We start from the raw sequence: 13,606 nt of genomic DNA, 5'->3' as shown, positions 1-13,606 counted from the left end.
ATATGCATCAGCCCTAAAGAACCAGGAGCTAACGAAATGAGCAAAACTGATAACCCAAGGAAATACTCTCACCATCTTCTTCCCAGAAATATGTAGTACTGAGGTGGCAAGTGAATTTTTGTAACACTTCAAAATATTAATGCTCTGCCAACTATATATATATATATATATATGCCTGGTGCAAAAAGAACCCTCAAAACACATAACATTAAATACTGTTAAATATTGTGTGTTGTGTGGTGCCTGATATTCTGAGATGTTGATATCTGCTGCATCACAGGTCTGAAATATTATCAAATATAGTTTTCTACTTTATATTTATGAAATATATATTGTTTTATTGTTTATCTTAATGAACATCTATATTTTAATGGGATTGTTTCATTGTGTATTTTAATTATGGATGTTTATATTTTACTGTCTGTGCAACTGGTTTCTGTACTTTGCAAACTTATTAGAAGCCTACTTTGGCATTGATCAGTACATTCATTAATGTCAAAACAATATTCGCCATATTATATTACATAAGATTCACAGATAGATGTCAGATACCGCCAAAAACTGCCACAGAATGTTTGTTCTCAAACATTGTAAAATACGCCATGTCACCTGTTAAATAGTGGTCAAATATTGAAATAAGGAATTATATTTTAAATCTGTGTTTTAAATATTTGAGGAGGGAAAACTTATGAATGTGAAAAAAGTGTTCATTAGCCTAGGAACTTGTGAAGAGTTTTAAAGGTCCTCCGTTAAGAGGTGAGAACAAATTATGTCTCTCCCTCACTCTAACCACATTTCCACCAGTACAATATGAACATAGATTCTTTGCTTCCTGAAAAAGCAAAAATAATTCAGACTTCTGCTAATTGGAGGGCAGGGCTTTCCACTGTTCAGCTTCTACAGCTTTTATGAGATGGCACTTTCAGGACAGTCATAGATACTTCGCCATCCAGGTGTGATCTGGCTTGAAAGAGGGCTTTCATAGACCAGTGGCCACACATGAGGTGCTGAACAAGCCCTTAACAAGTTTGCCTACACCTCTGAATCATGCCTGAGTCACTTGCCCATGTGCCAAGAACATTCAGTCTTCTCTATGGGGAACAGAGCAAACTCGCTGGTTTACACAAGATTAATTGGGAGGAAAGGTAAGGTGGTGTGTTTATGCCAGCCATGGTTGCCAGTTTATTAAAGTGCCTAAGTCTAGCAACACCTCAGCAATGGCATGATTTCTTTAAAATAACTTTTATTAGAGTTTATAAAGAGAGATACAAAGATTATTGTCAAATATCTTTTTTTGGGGGGGGGTCCAAACCAAAACTTTAATCCGGAAGAAGAAAGAAAGAAAGAAAGAAAGAAAGAAAGAAAGAAAGAAAGAAAGAAAGAAAGAAAGAAAGAAAGAAAGAAAGAAGAAAAAGAGAGGAGAAAGAAAAAAGAAGAAAAGAAAAGAGAGAGAGAGAGAGAGAGAGAGAGAGAGAGAGAGAGAGAGAGAGAGAGAGGAAGAGGTAAAGAAAAAGGAATTAAAAGAGAGAAAGAAAAGGAGAGAGAGAAAAGTGGGGGAGGAGAAAAGTTAAGAAGTTAAAGAACTTCCAATTCTCTGTGTGTCCGCTATATATAAACATTATTCACTTCATCCACTCCAGTATAACACCCAACAAACCCACTTTCTATAAACCATTATCCCCATTCCTCAAATCCAAACGTCATTATATCTTTTTCTTTTTCACACAGAAAGTCCATGTGAGGTTTCCATTTTTCCCCTCTGATTAAACATGTCAGTTTCGCCATCTCAGCCAAGTCCTTTAATTTTAACAACCATTCATCAATTGTTGGTAATGATGAATCCTTGCATCTTTGTGCATATAAAAATCTCACTGCCCTAATCATATACTGAAGCAAAGCTCCACAATACTTTTCTAACTGTACATCCATATGTCCCAGCAGGAAGATTTCTGGTTTCAAATTGAAAGTTAACCTTCAAAATTCACTGTATCAGTGTATGTATTTGTATCCAATATTTTTGACTTTTTTACATGTTCACCAAGCATGATAAAAACTTCCCTTCATGCTCTTCATATTTCCAACAAGTATTTGGAGTAGTTTTATAGATTTTAAATAATTTCTCAGGAGTATAGATGTAAACCTAGGTTATATACGAAGATACCCTTATGGATTTCAACACTAGAAGTATTTCATGGAAACAGAGGCAGCTACACCTCTATTCGCCTTAGTCAGTGTGGCCAATGACCAGGGATGGTGGGAACTGGAGTTCAGCAATATCTGGGGAAGGTGACTCTTGGGGATGTAGTCCAACAGTATCTGAGGATCCACGGTTGGGGAAAGTTTTGTTTTTTAAAAACAGCACCAGCACTGATACCTAGGAAAACTCGAATCCATTTGGAAAAACTCACGATCTGTGAGGTGACCATGAGCCTCTATTTATTAACAGTTGCAGTATATGTGAAACAAATGAGCCACCTTGATTTTGACTCCTTACATTAATCCATTTGATGCTAATGGGTTGTTAAATTTGCATGTGTGTACACTGCTATTATGCTTGACTTGTGACAGTGAAAGTGCAGATACATTCATTTCTTCCCACGCAGAAAGGAAGAGTGGAGTGAAGAGAGGCAAATGGAGAAACTCAATCAATGAATCACCTGAAAACTCAGCCTTGGTAATTCAGATGGTGGACCTTTCCTTTCCTTTCCTTTCCTCTTTCCTCTTTCCTCTTTCCTCTTTCCTCTTTCCTCTTTCCTCTTTCCTCTTTCCTCTTTCCTCTTTCCTCTTTCCTCTTTCCTCTTTCCTCTTTCCTCTTTCCTCTTTCCTCTTTCCTCTTTCCTTTCCTTTCCTTTCCTTTGAAAAAATAATGCTGGAATATAAACATAGTGTCTGTTTCAAATTGAAAGTTGTGCTGGTCCAGGACAAAGTGTCACCTTTTGGAAATTGCACCCGAATATCAATTCCATGCCTTTGAAATCCCTAACTTAATCTAGCAACTGAGCCATCCTCAAAAAGGCATCAGCTCACATAATGTTTTTTTTCTAGATATCATCTGATGCATGGTTCACATGGCTGCATCTCAAATATTCATTTTCACATAATAGCACATCTCTCAACACACCCATTGAATGAATGTGAAGGCTTATGACATAATAATCTGGTGTCAGAGATGATAACCTACCTAACCTGATTAGAAGTACATATATGGCTGAATACTGATCTAATCAGGCTATAAATAAAGGGTGTGCCAGTATTTTAGCTAAGCTGCTTATGGCCAGAAGGTTACATTGCAGGATCACTGCCATTCAGGGACACTGCACAGCAGATCATGACTTTCTTGCAGCTGTTCTGCTCAGGTTGGCTTTCTTCCATTCTCTCAGATTGCTATCGTTGCAGGTGATGTGTGAGCTGAAACAGCAATCCTCGGACTATTGGACCACAGTCGTGCTATTTTCTGGACTTGGTTGTGCCATTTGTTGTAGTTGACACTATGCAATCGAATATGTGAACCAATAGACCCTGATGAAAACTACTATGTTTGCTTCAATACTTTCATTATTCCCCATGGGAAAAGCTGAGCCATGTGGGAAGAGCCACACTAGAATCAGAGTTCAGCTCAGAAAGAGATTGTGAGAAGGATTCTTCCCATCTGATCCCAATCTTACTTTGGGATGACTACAGTCTAACATCACTAATGGAGCCTTGGAGAAAAGTGAAAGTGAAGCCATGACACTTCTGCAAACATAAGCATTTCAGGTGATACATATTTGTGTTGTCTGATGGTCCGCAGCTGCCTTTTCACACCTGCAAGTCCCTCTTTGATGCTGCAGTCACTGAAGGAGATGTATGCATGTGTGAATCAGTCCTTGGGGTTTTTCCACACTCCAGTTTAAAAGCAGATTAAGAGATTGTACCAGGATTAACACTTATCCTTGTGTATACACTGTGCAAGGCTGCTGCTTGTGATTGTGGCCACCAGCATGGTAAATTATGTGTGTGGCTGTGCGTGTGCATGTGTAGCCATTGATGTTCAAATAAGAACACTGTAAATCATATAATCGCTTAATAACTTTGCCTCCTTGTCAGAATGCTCCTCCTGTCAATTACACAGAATTGCCTCCTTGACAGATAGCTTCTGTCAATTACACAATGAACTATCAGTTTGATTTCATTGCCCACTAGTTCTCTACAGCCGCCCTTGGGCTAGAACTTCCATTCCGCTCTCCCTTGCAATTGCAAATGAAGCACATATGTGTGCTGTTAGCAGTGAGCAGCTTTCATCAGATGCTGTACACAAGCACAATGAATTAACTTGTGTGTGGACTACCTCCTTAAGTGCAGCCCAACTCTGAGACTCTCTGATCCCTCTCCTCCTTGAAGGAACCCTGCTGCAAGCCTCTATGACCAGCCCTGCCAGGAAGCCATTTATTATCTTTCAAATAAATCATTTGGGTTATGAAAACCTGTGCAGAGCTGGCATAAGAGGGCACAGTGCCTAAATAGAAGTCTGCAGACGATTCTGCCCAGTGTGATTCATAGTTAATAAAATCATATCCATGAAAGATGGCTTGGCATGAATAGTTAAAATCATAGTTCAAATTGTGCAACTACAACTCATTATGAACAAAGGAAATATTGAGGAACTGATCGGGGATTTGAAGGACTTTCCAAACCTAGATAGAGAAGGAAACTGCTATGGATGGTCTTCCCTTTCTTCAAAGAAACTTTCCCATTTTAATTCATTTGTTCTGAATAGCAAAAAAATTCTGATCATTTATTTCTTACGTGATAAAAGAAGGCAGAGGAAATTTACTATCCTACACATGTCTACCTAGAAGTTAGTCCCAATTAACAGTGTGCTTGCATTATAAGATTTAAAAAAAAACTGCTCTGCAGGTTTTGATTTCTTAATAGTGGCCCCCTCATGCTAAAGAATGATGACAGACAGCATCCATTCCTGTGCGTGGAGATTAAGCTGCAGAGTTGTTAAGAATCAGTGGGTAAGTTTCCTGCCCACTGTTGGGAAGTATCATAAGGGACAGCTGCTTACCCTCCAAGATTTATCCATTGAAAATAGGGACAAATTGAAAATTTGGGATCAAATCAGAAACAGGGATGGCTTCTGTAAATCCAGGACTGTCCCTGGAAAATAAGGACACTTGGAGGGCTTGCAGATCATAGAACAGAATCATAGGATTGTAAGTTGGAAGGTACCCCAAGTCCAACCCCCTGCAATGCAGGTATCTCAACTAAAGCATCCATGACAGATGGCCATAAATCGATGCCAGCTTTTCCATAATAGCTGATAAATAGCTGCCTGGCCAGCAGTTACCAATTAAAAGAAAAAACAAAAAAAATTCCTTCCAGTAGCACCTTAAAGACCAACTAAGTTAGTTCTTGGTATGAGCTTTCGTGTGCATGCACACTTCTTCAGATACACTTCTTCAGAAGTGTGCATGCACACGAAAGCTCATACCAAGAACTAACTTAGTTGGTCTTTAAGGTGCTACTGGAAGGAATTTTTTTTGTTTTGACTATGGCAGACCAACACGGCTACCTATCTGTAACTGCAATTAAAAGAAGTACAACACAGTCCTAAGTGTGGTAGTCATCTTACTCAGAGCAGACCTACTAAAATTAATGGACATAACTTAGCCTAATTTCACTAGGGTACTCTGACTTAAACTTCTTTGGATATAATCTTATGTATGTTTACTCTGAAGTTCCACTTGGTTCAACAGATCTTTGTTCATCAGGCAACAACATTTGGCACTTTGGAGTGCAGTCCTATGTACATTTACCATGGAGTAAGCCCCACAGCACACAATAGGACTTGCTACACAGACCTAACATAGGATAGGATTTCCACCCTGAAATGTCTGCACATTGTATGCGCTGACTTCATGCATATCTGTGCTTAAGCACCAAGAAAACAAATGCTTTGGGGGTTGAAAATAGACATCTGGGCAGTTTGCAGGATGTCTGTGGGCTGATTCAGTAGTCCGGGATTGCCTGTGAATTTCTAAGATGAGGGAGGGATTCCTGAAGACGGCTTGCGTGGGCATGGCTGATATGTCCTGACATGTTCATTACCTCAGTCCTGGAAGGAAAACTACCGCCTACATAGCAGGGCTGCTGCACCTCATCTTTCCCAAGCTGCTTAAGAGACTTGGCTAGCTTGGAGGCAACCCCTTGCAAAATAAGATTCCTCCAGCAAGGCTTTACTTTATCTCAGTGTGTGACAGATTAAGTGACTTTATATATAGCTCCCTTAACAAGGTGAGATGAGAAAATACCCTCCCCGTCCCAACAAACTGATTCTCTCCTGGTGCACAGCGAGGAAAAAAAATTAGGGCACTAAGCGTTCTTCTAAATTTGGGAGTCATTCCCTAGTATTATGCAGCTATTTTCAATGGCTTGAGGGTGGAAGGAAAAATCAGGGTTTCAGTCTAATTGGTTTAGAGTTGAATGGCATAGCGCTGCTGGCAATGTAAATAACCATTGCCAATTCATTTGCTTAAGAAAGGGGAAAAGCAGTGTCCTCAAGGTACACTTTGAAGTAAGGAAGTTATGAGCCTTTATATTCCTCCACCACCCTTCTTTTCTTCCTGTGTTTTCCTTGTGTGCTTTGCCGCATTAGGACATTTCATTCCCATGAGACTTAGCAAATCTTCTCACCACTACCTGGGAAAATAAATTCATTGCGATGAAGATACTAGGACTTCTTGCGCATTAAGAGCATACATACCTTTTCTTTCTTTCTTTCTTTCTTTCTTTCTTTCTTTCTTTCTTTCTTTCTTTCTTTCTTTCTTTCTTTCTTTCCAAAGAAAAGATACTGGGTAACCCAGGGTTATGAAAAATATGCTTTAAATGGTTTGGATCATTGCCTTATGGAGCTTCCAGATCAAACATTGCCTAAAATTCCTGTTCTTCTGCTGACGTGTAGAGACCAAACAGATGGGGAAATCAGTGGGGATTCCACTGGTTTTAGTGGGTCTATTCTGACTATGACTAAGCTGGATACCACCTATGGTCTCCCATAAAGATTGCACAGATAGGTTGCAAGAAAAGGAAAAGATGGGTGGCAAGAAAAGGTTGCAACAGATAGGTTGCAAGAAAAGAAATAAACCTGTGACAGTGTACTGGAGTAGAAGGCGGATGGACTGGACTTCTTAGAAAATTGATTCTGCATTTCATTAATTTCTACTAGAAAGAAAGAAAGAAAGAAAGAAAGAAAGAAAGAAAGAAAGAAAGAAAGAAAGAAAGAAAGAAAGAAAGAAAGAGTACGGATTCCCATTTTTAGCAGCCACAGCTACAGAAACAATGCAGCTGTTTGTCATGTAGTATAGAAATCTGCTGGTTACAGTGCTTTAGACTATAACATCTTACCATATTCCATTTGGTTTCAGTTATACATGGAGTGCTTAATCTTAGGGCAGGTTCACATATCACATGTTTGAGCATGACTGCAGCATCCAGTGGTGACTTCTGTCTGTGAATAAGGGCCCCGGTCTTCTTACTGAGCATTCATGGTTATTTGTGCTCATGATGGTACTGAGGTGCATATAGGCAATCCCACTTTCATTACTCCTTGTGCCTGAAAAGGTTTTGGAGAGGACATGCTGCTTCACTTCCAGTTAATGCACATCCAGTGGCTTCCAGCTGAAATCCTATAAGTTTGCATGCCACAAATGTTCTGGGATTGCTGTGTGTGTGTGTGTGTGTGTGTGTGTGTGTGTGTGTGTGTGTGTGTCCCACTTTGGCTGCACTATAATGCAACAGCACTGATACAGTAGCATTAGGGAAGCATCACAGAAAAACGAATAAAGTGGAATGATGTGTAGATTGCAACTAGTATAAATCTGCCACTAATGCACTATTAAGCAGTGATTTCTAAAGACTTACCTCCAGGCACCACTCATTTCAGAATGCCTGTTAGGTAACATGAAACATTTTGTGTGTGTGCTGTTTTCTCCTTGGAATGAATGTGCTGCTTTTAAAACCTACCCTATAAGAATGGAAGGGTTCAGCACTGAATGCCAGACTGCAAAAGGCAACATGATGTAACCTTGCTAAGTGAGGAATGCAAGCCTTAACTAAAATTTCAGGAAGAATGTGAAGAATTCTGCTCTGGAATTCCAGAAAAAGGAACGGCATGTTGAGCTTCGAAGATCATGTTTGTAAAGGGTGGCAAACAAATAATTGGAGGAAAGGTGAAAGATGCACTTTGCGGTCAGCTTGCCCTTACAATATCTTACAAGAACACCGGGCTTTGTTTATTATCTCTTGTTGGTCAAGGCATGCCAGCAACCTCAAGTGCCCGTATCAGACTTTACTGCTGTGCAATCAAAGAATGTACAGAACACTTGAGACTTACACGCTATGAAAAAAAATGTTATGTCATAAAGGTAAATAATAATGAAAAAGGTGTGTTAGCTTTGGCTTGCAACACAATAGCAGACTTACCAGCTATCACAAATGCTGCCCCATCTGGCAGTCATAGAATATGACAACTGGTTCTAAACATCTCAGGGTTCATCTGAACATTCAGATCCTTTTACTTCTTAGTGGTGGAACCATTTTGCTTTCCAAATTGTCAGCATGGCCCGTTTGAGTTCAGTATTAGAGGGAGTTAGCTCTGAGTGCTCACTGGAAGGACAGATCCTGAAGCTGAGGCTCCAATGCTTTGGCCACCTCATGAGAAGAGAAGACTCCCTGGAAAAGACCGTGATGCTGGGAAAGATTGAGAGCACAAGGAGAAGAGGGCGACAGAGGACGAGATGGTTGGACAGTGTTCTTGAAGCTACCAGAATGAGTTTGACCAAACTGTGAGAGGCAGTGGAAGACAGGAGTACCTGGCCTGCTCTGGTCCATGGGGTCATGAAGAGTCGGACACGACTAAACAAAGAAACAACGAAACAATTTGAGGGAGTAAAAAACAAGGCCCAACAATTTTAGAGGCTCTTGTTTTGCTTATGGCTATCCCAACTGCGTTATTCACACCTGGCCATGTAAATTTATATGAATATGGTCAGTCAAGTGTTTATTACAGCCAGCTAACCAATAGATTACTATAGGAGTATATGAAGCTGCCTTATTCTGAACTGGGACAGTGCTGGGACAGTGTTGTCAACCATGGTTGGCCTTGGCTTTTTTCTGGGTTTCAGACGGGTCTTTCTGCAGCTCTGCATGGAGATGCCAGGGACTGAAGCTGGAACTTCCCGCATGCACAAGATTAGCTTTGAGAGTATATGGCCATTGGGCTAGGTGGAATGGACATAGCAGTGGGTGTCTCAATTTTTCTTCAAACCTTATTTTTATTTCTGCATTTGGGTGCACATCCTCTGTAATAAGCATTGTACCTGCTCCAGCCAAGCCATTATTTGTGTTGTTTTAAAGCTTTGGGGTGGGCTCCCGTTGCTCACTCCTAGCTCCTGCCAACCTAGCAGCTGACAGAAAGCACTCCAAAAAAGTGCAAGTAGATAAATAGATACCACTCCAGTGGGAAGGTAAATGGCATTTCCGTGCGCTGCTCTGGTTTCGGTGTTCCGTTGTGCCAGAAGCGGCTTAATCATGCTGGCCACATGACCCGGAAAAACTGCCTGCAGACAAACGCTGGCTCCCTAAGCCTATAAAGTGAGATGAGCTCCGCAACCCCAGAGTCATCTGCGACTGGACTTAACTGTCAGGGGTCCTTTACCTTTTTAAAGCAATCTCCATGAATATGAATCCAAAGAGGTTAAAATGTCTGCCAGCCACAAACATGTGTGGATTTACTGTATTTACTTATGTACAGTGGCTATTTTTACAGCTGTGTATTAGATTATGTGAGGGCATTAAAATGCAAAACAACAGGAGATGGATGTAGACTCCTTTGAAGTGCAGAAGGTGAAGATAACATGAGTCATAAAGTGAAGAAGGAGAACTAATAGCCTGTGCTGTAATGATTGATGGACACTCCGAAACAGCATCCTTTAAGGTTATAATTCTGTTTTAGAGTCCTAGAGACTCTTGTCACATCTCAGGGACTGCAGTTTCCTTGTTAGAACTCAGAGTTATGCTTTTGAGTCGTATTATTGGATTTCTCAGCTGGAATGTAGGTGGAACATACCGTTAATTTATTTGTATACCATCTCAGTCTTACAAAATTGCCAAAAGGGCATTAAATGTTTTTGGCTTACGTGCACATGCCAAGCTATTGAGAGGCTGGATGACAAATGACAGCTTGATTTTGGGCCCAGAATAGCAGAGTCAATATGGGAAACATATCCATTTATTACAATAAAAATGTGTGCATTTAAATTCTAGCTTTTAAGGTTTTTTATGTGCTGCCCATTAAGCTGATTGGAAATGGTATCCAAAAAAAATATTCAACAATACTTTGCCTGAAACTTCCACATCCTTCACCCAATCCCCACATTTTGTCCTGTGTTTGTCTGATGCAGAAGTGATTGCCATGTAAGGAAAATGTCATGTGTGAAGTAGCCTTAAAACCCAATAATTCAATTACCAGAAATATTTAGGAGATAACTTAGCCGTATCTGTGTTGTTCATAAATAAAAGGGCATCATTTTGTAGTGCTGGCAACCTGGGGTTTTCATGAATGTTTTATTTGGTCTGAGAATAATGTTACCTCTGATTTGCAGTAGATAATATTGGTATTTTAAAACTACATCATTACAATGGTACACAATTCCAAACGGCCAAATCTATAACCGACAGTTGCAAAGCCAACTGTCTCATGGACATAATTAAAGTAATATATGGGGCTGTTTAATACAGGAATTTAGGTCACTATGAGCCACATGATCGAATACTGCATAATTATACGCTAAATCTCTGCATGGAGTGTTGCCACGCTGTCACAATGCTTGCTAATAAGCATACTGTTTACTATACTGACAGGAGTGTAATTCATGCAGCCATTAACCCACTAATTTTGAGGCAGAAGAGCCTCTGGGAAATGGTGATATTTTTCAAACTCCAGTAATCAAGGCAGATTCCTTAAAAAAAAAAACTGTGGTGGGGGGAAGGGGGAGGGGTCAGAGAACAGGCTCACCAAGATTATTCTGTTCACCTATGAAATTGTCAAACTGCGCACCTCTAAGGACACATGAAGCTACCACCCAGCTAAAGCTAAGTCAGTCTCTGGCAGAAGTCTTTCTTGTATGCCACCTCCTCAAGTTCCATGGTGGAAGAAAGCTGAGATATACATGTAATAAAATAAATGAATCAGCATAGCCACATAGTCAGAAGTCTTCACGAGGTACATGGAACCCAGAGTGACAACCATCATGGAGGTGGTTAAATGACTTGTTACATGTTAAAGGTACTTGTTCAAGGACCCAAGTCTGATAAGAAGATGCTATATTCTTCTCTGTGATGCCATTCTGCTTCCTGGATTCTTCAGTATATATGTGGCCAGAGAAATAGTGCCCGTCAGAAATGAGAAGAACTCATCAGGGTTGCTGCATAATCTTTATTTTCTTACTGATACTGGTAAATGTACAGTCAGCAGCTTTTAAGACTTGTACTTCAGGAAGATCATGCTCAATAAACCTTCATGGGTGGCAGATGAATTTGGGAATGTATCTTGCATTTCAGGATTGTGTGTTCTATATCAGTAAGCTCCTTCACAAAGAAAGTGGCATTTATGAACTTATTTCCCACCTTCAGGAAAGCTGGGGAATTAAACCTGCAAATTAAAAGGAGCTATATTTTTTGTTATACCTTCAGATTACAAAAGATTTTAGTTACTCACTGACAGGGTTAGGGTTGTCATCATCTTCAGTAATTGTCAGCTCCCGTATTTTTTAAAAAAATGTAAATCAGGCAACCACCTATTTGGCGAGGTGTAGCATGGGAATTTCTGAGAAGGCTTCTTTGTACATTGGCAACCCACTTGTTCAACCCTGTAATAAGTTGACCAACCAGATGCTCAGGGGAAATCTGCAAGCAGGACCTGAGCACAAGAGCACTCTCCCTTGCTGCAGTTTCCAGCAACTGGTATTCAGAAGCATACTATATCTGACCATGGAAGCAGAGCATTGCACCACAGTTCATGGAGGCAGAGCATAGTTTTCATCATTGATAGACTTATATTCCATTAATTTGTCTAATCCTCTTTTAATACCATCCAAGTTAGTAGCCATCACTGCCATACCCTCCAACGTGTTGACCGCAGAAACTAGGATGTGCACCTTCCTGCTCCCAGGGGCGAACAAAGGCTAACCGACACCCAGCGTGGGGCAAACCGCCGGCTGCACCCGCATTGCGCCACTACGTACAGCGCATGCATGGCATCGCTACGTATGATGCATGCGTGGCGTCACTACGTGGGGCATATGTGTGGCGGCACTACATACAGCGCATGCTTGCGACACTGCGGATAGCAGTGTACATAGCAGTTTGCCACTGGCGCCGCCCGAGCGCTGTACAGACGGTGGTGCGATCCTCTGCTTGCGGCTGTAGCAGCAAGCTACAGACTTTGGGAAGGAGTCTGGAGGTCTCTAAGATTTTCCCCACAACCCTGCTTCTACCCAGGCAGCCTGGGCCCTGCTCCATTTCCAGGGCATTTCCAAATCAAATCAGAAGCCCTAATGACTGTTTCTGGGAATGTCACAGTTGTGTTGCCTTGATGACTACAAGGTCAAGGATGGTTCATGTGAGCAGAGATAGTACTTCAGATCATGTGGCCCCAGACCCCAGTGCTTCCTGAAGCTCCCCATTCTTCCACCCCATCAGAGTTCCTTCCTTCCAGTTTGCTTCCTCCTCTAATTTAGCTGAGTATTTCCCCCTTCTTGGGAGGGTTAGTATTTTATTTGATATGAATGAGCTGATTCCTCCCCTTATTTCCTAGTTGAAGAGTTTTCAGGACGAGGGGAGAGAGTTTTTCCTCAACTGCCTGAGAACAAATTGTGGGTGTCTGCCATGTGCATGCATGTGTGTATAAAAATAGCACACTAAAGTCAAAATTAATTACTTTCACTTGCTTTCCAAAACAGTAGCCATATTGGTCTGTCAATATGGCATGGCAAAGTAAGTCATCTCTTTTTATTTTGCATGGATTTATTTAGTTATTTATAATTAACTGGCATTGTCTGATTATTCTAAGAAACCTAAAAATCATTTCAGTTTTTAATTCAGTTGCTAAAATCAGTGTCTTTTTGAATTATTCAGTCTGCTATCTTGGGTCAAAATGGCATCAAATTGTATCCAAACATAGATGAAAACATGCTCCTTGATCTCAGCAAAATTTGCTTACCTTATTTTAAGAGGTGTTCAAATACACAGCGAACAAACAGCTTTCCAAAATATATAATAGATTTTTATTCCTAACTGTGTTGTGAAGTAAAATTCATATACAGAATTTATAAAATGCATTGACTAAACATAGTTCTGAGGGAAATTGTCATAAGTTATGAACAAAAACAAACATTCTACGGGGGGGGGGGGGAATGGTTGTAGCTTATCTATAAAGCTGTTTGTACAATAATTTATGAAGAAACTTTCCTTCTTCACGTATATTTATGTTGTGTTCCGTAGCCCTGCAATGGGCTCTGCAAAAAGGTGCATAACTCTTTGTCTGAGATGTTCCTTTCATATC

The sequence above is a fragment of the Podarcis melisellensis genome, assembly GCF_964234715.1.
Source record: "Podarcis melisellensis genome assembly, chromosome: 3".
In the NCBI taxonomy this organism is placed as follows: Eukaryota; Metazoa; Chordata; class Lepidosauria; order Squamata; family Lacertidae; genus Podarcis; species Podarcis melisellensis.
This window is presented reverse-complemented; position numbering follows the sequence as displayed.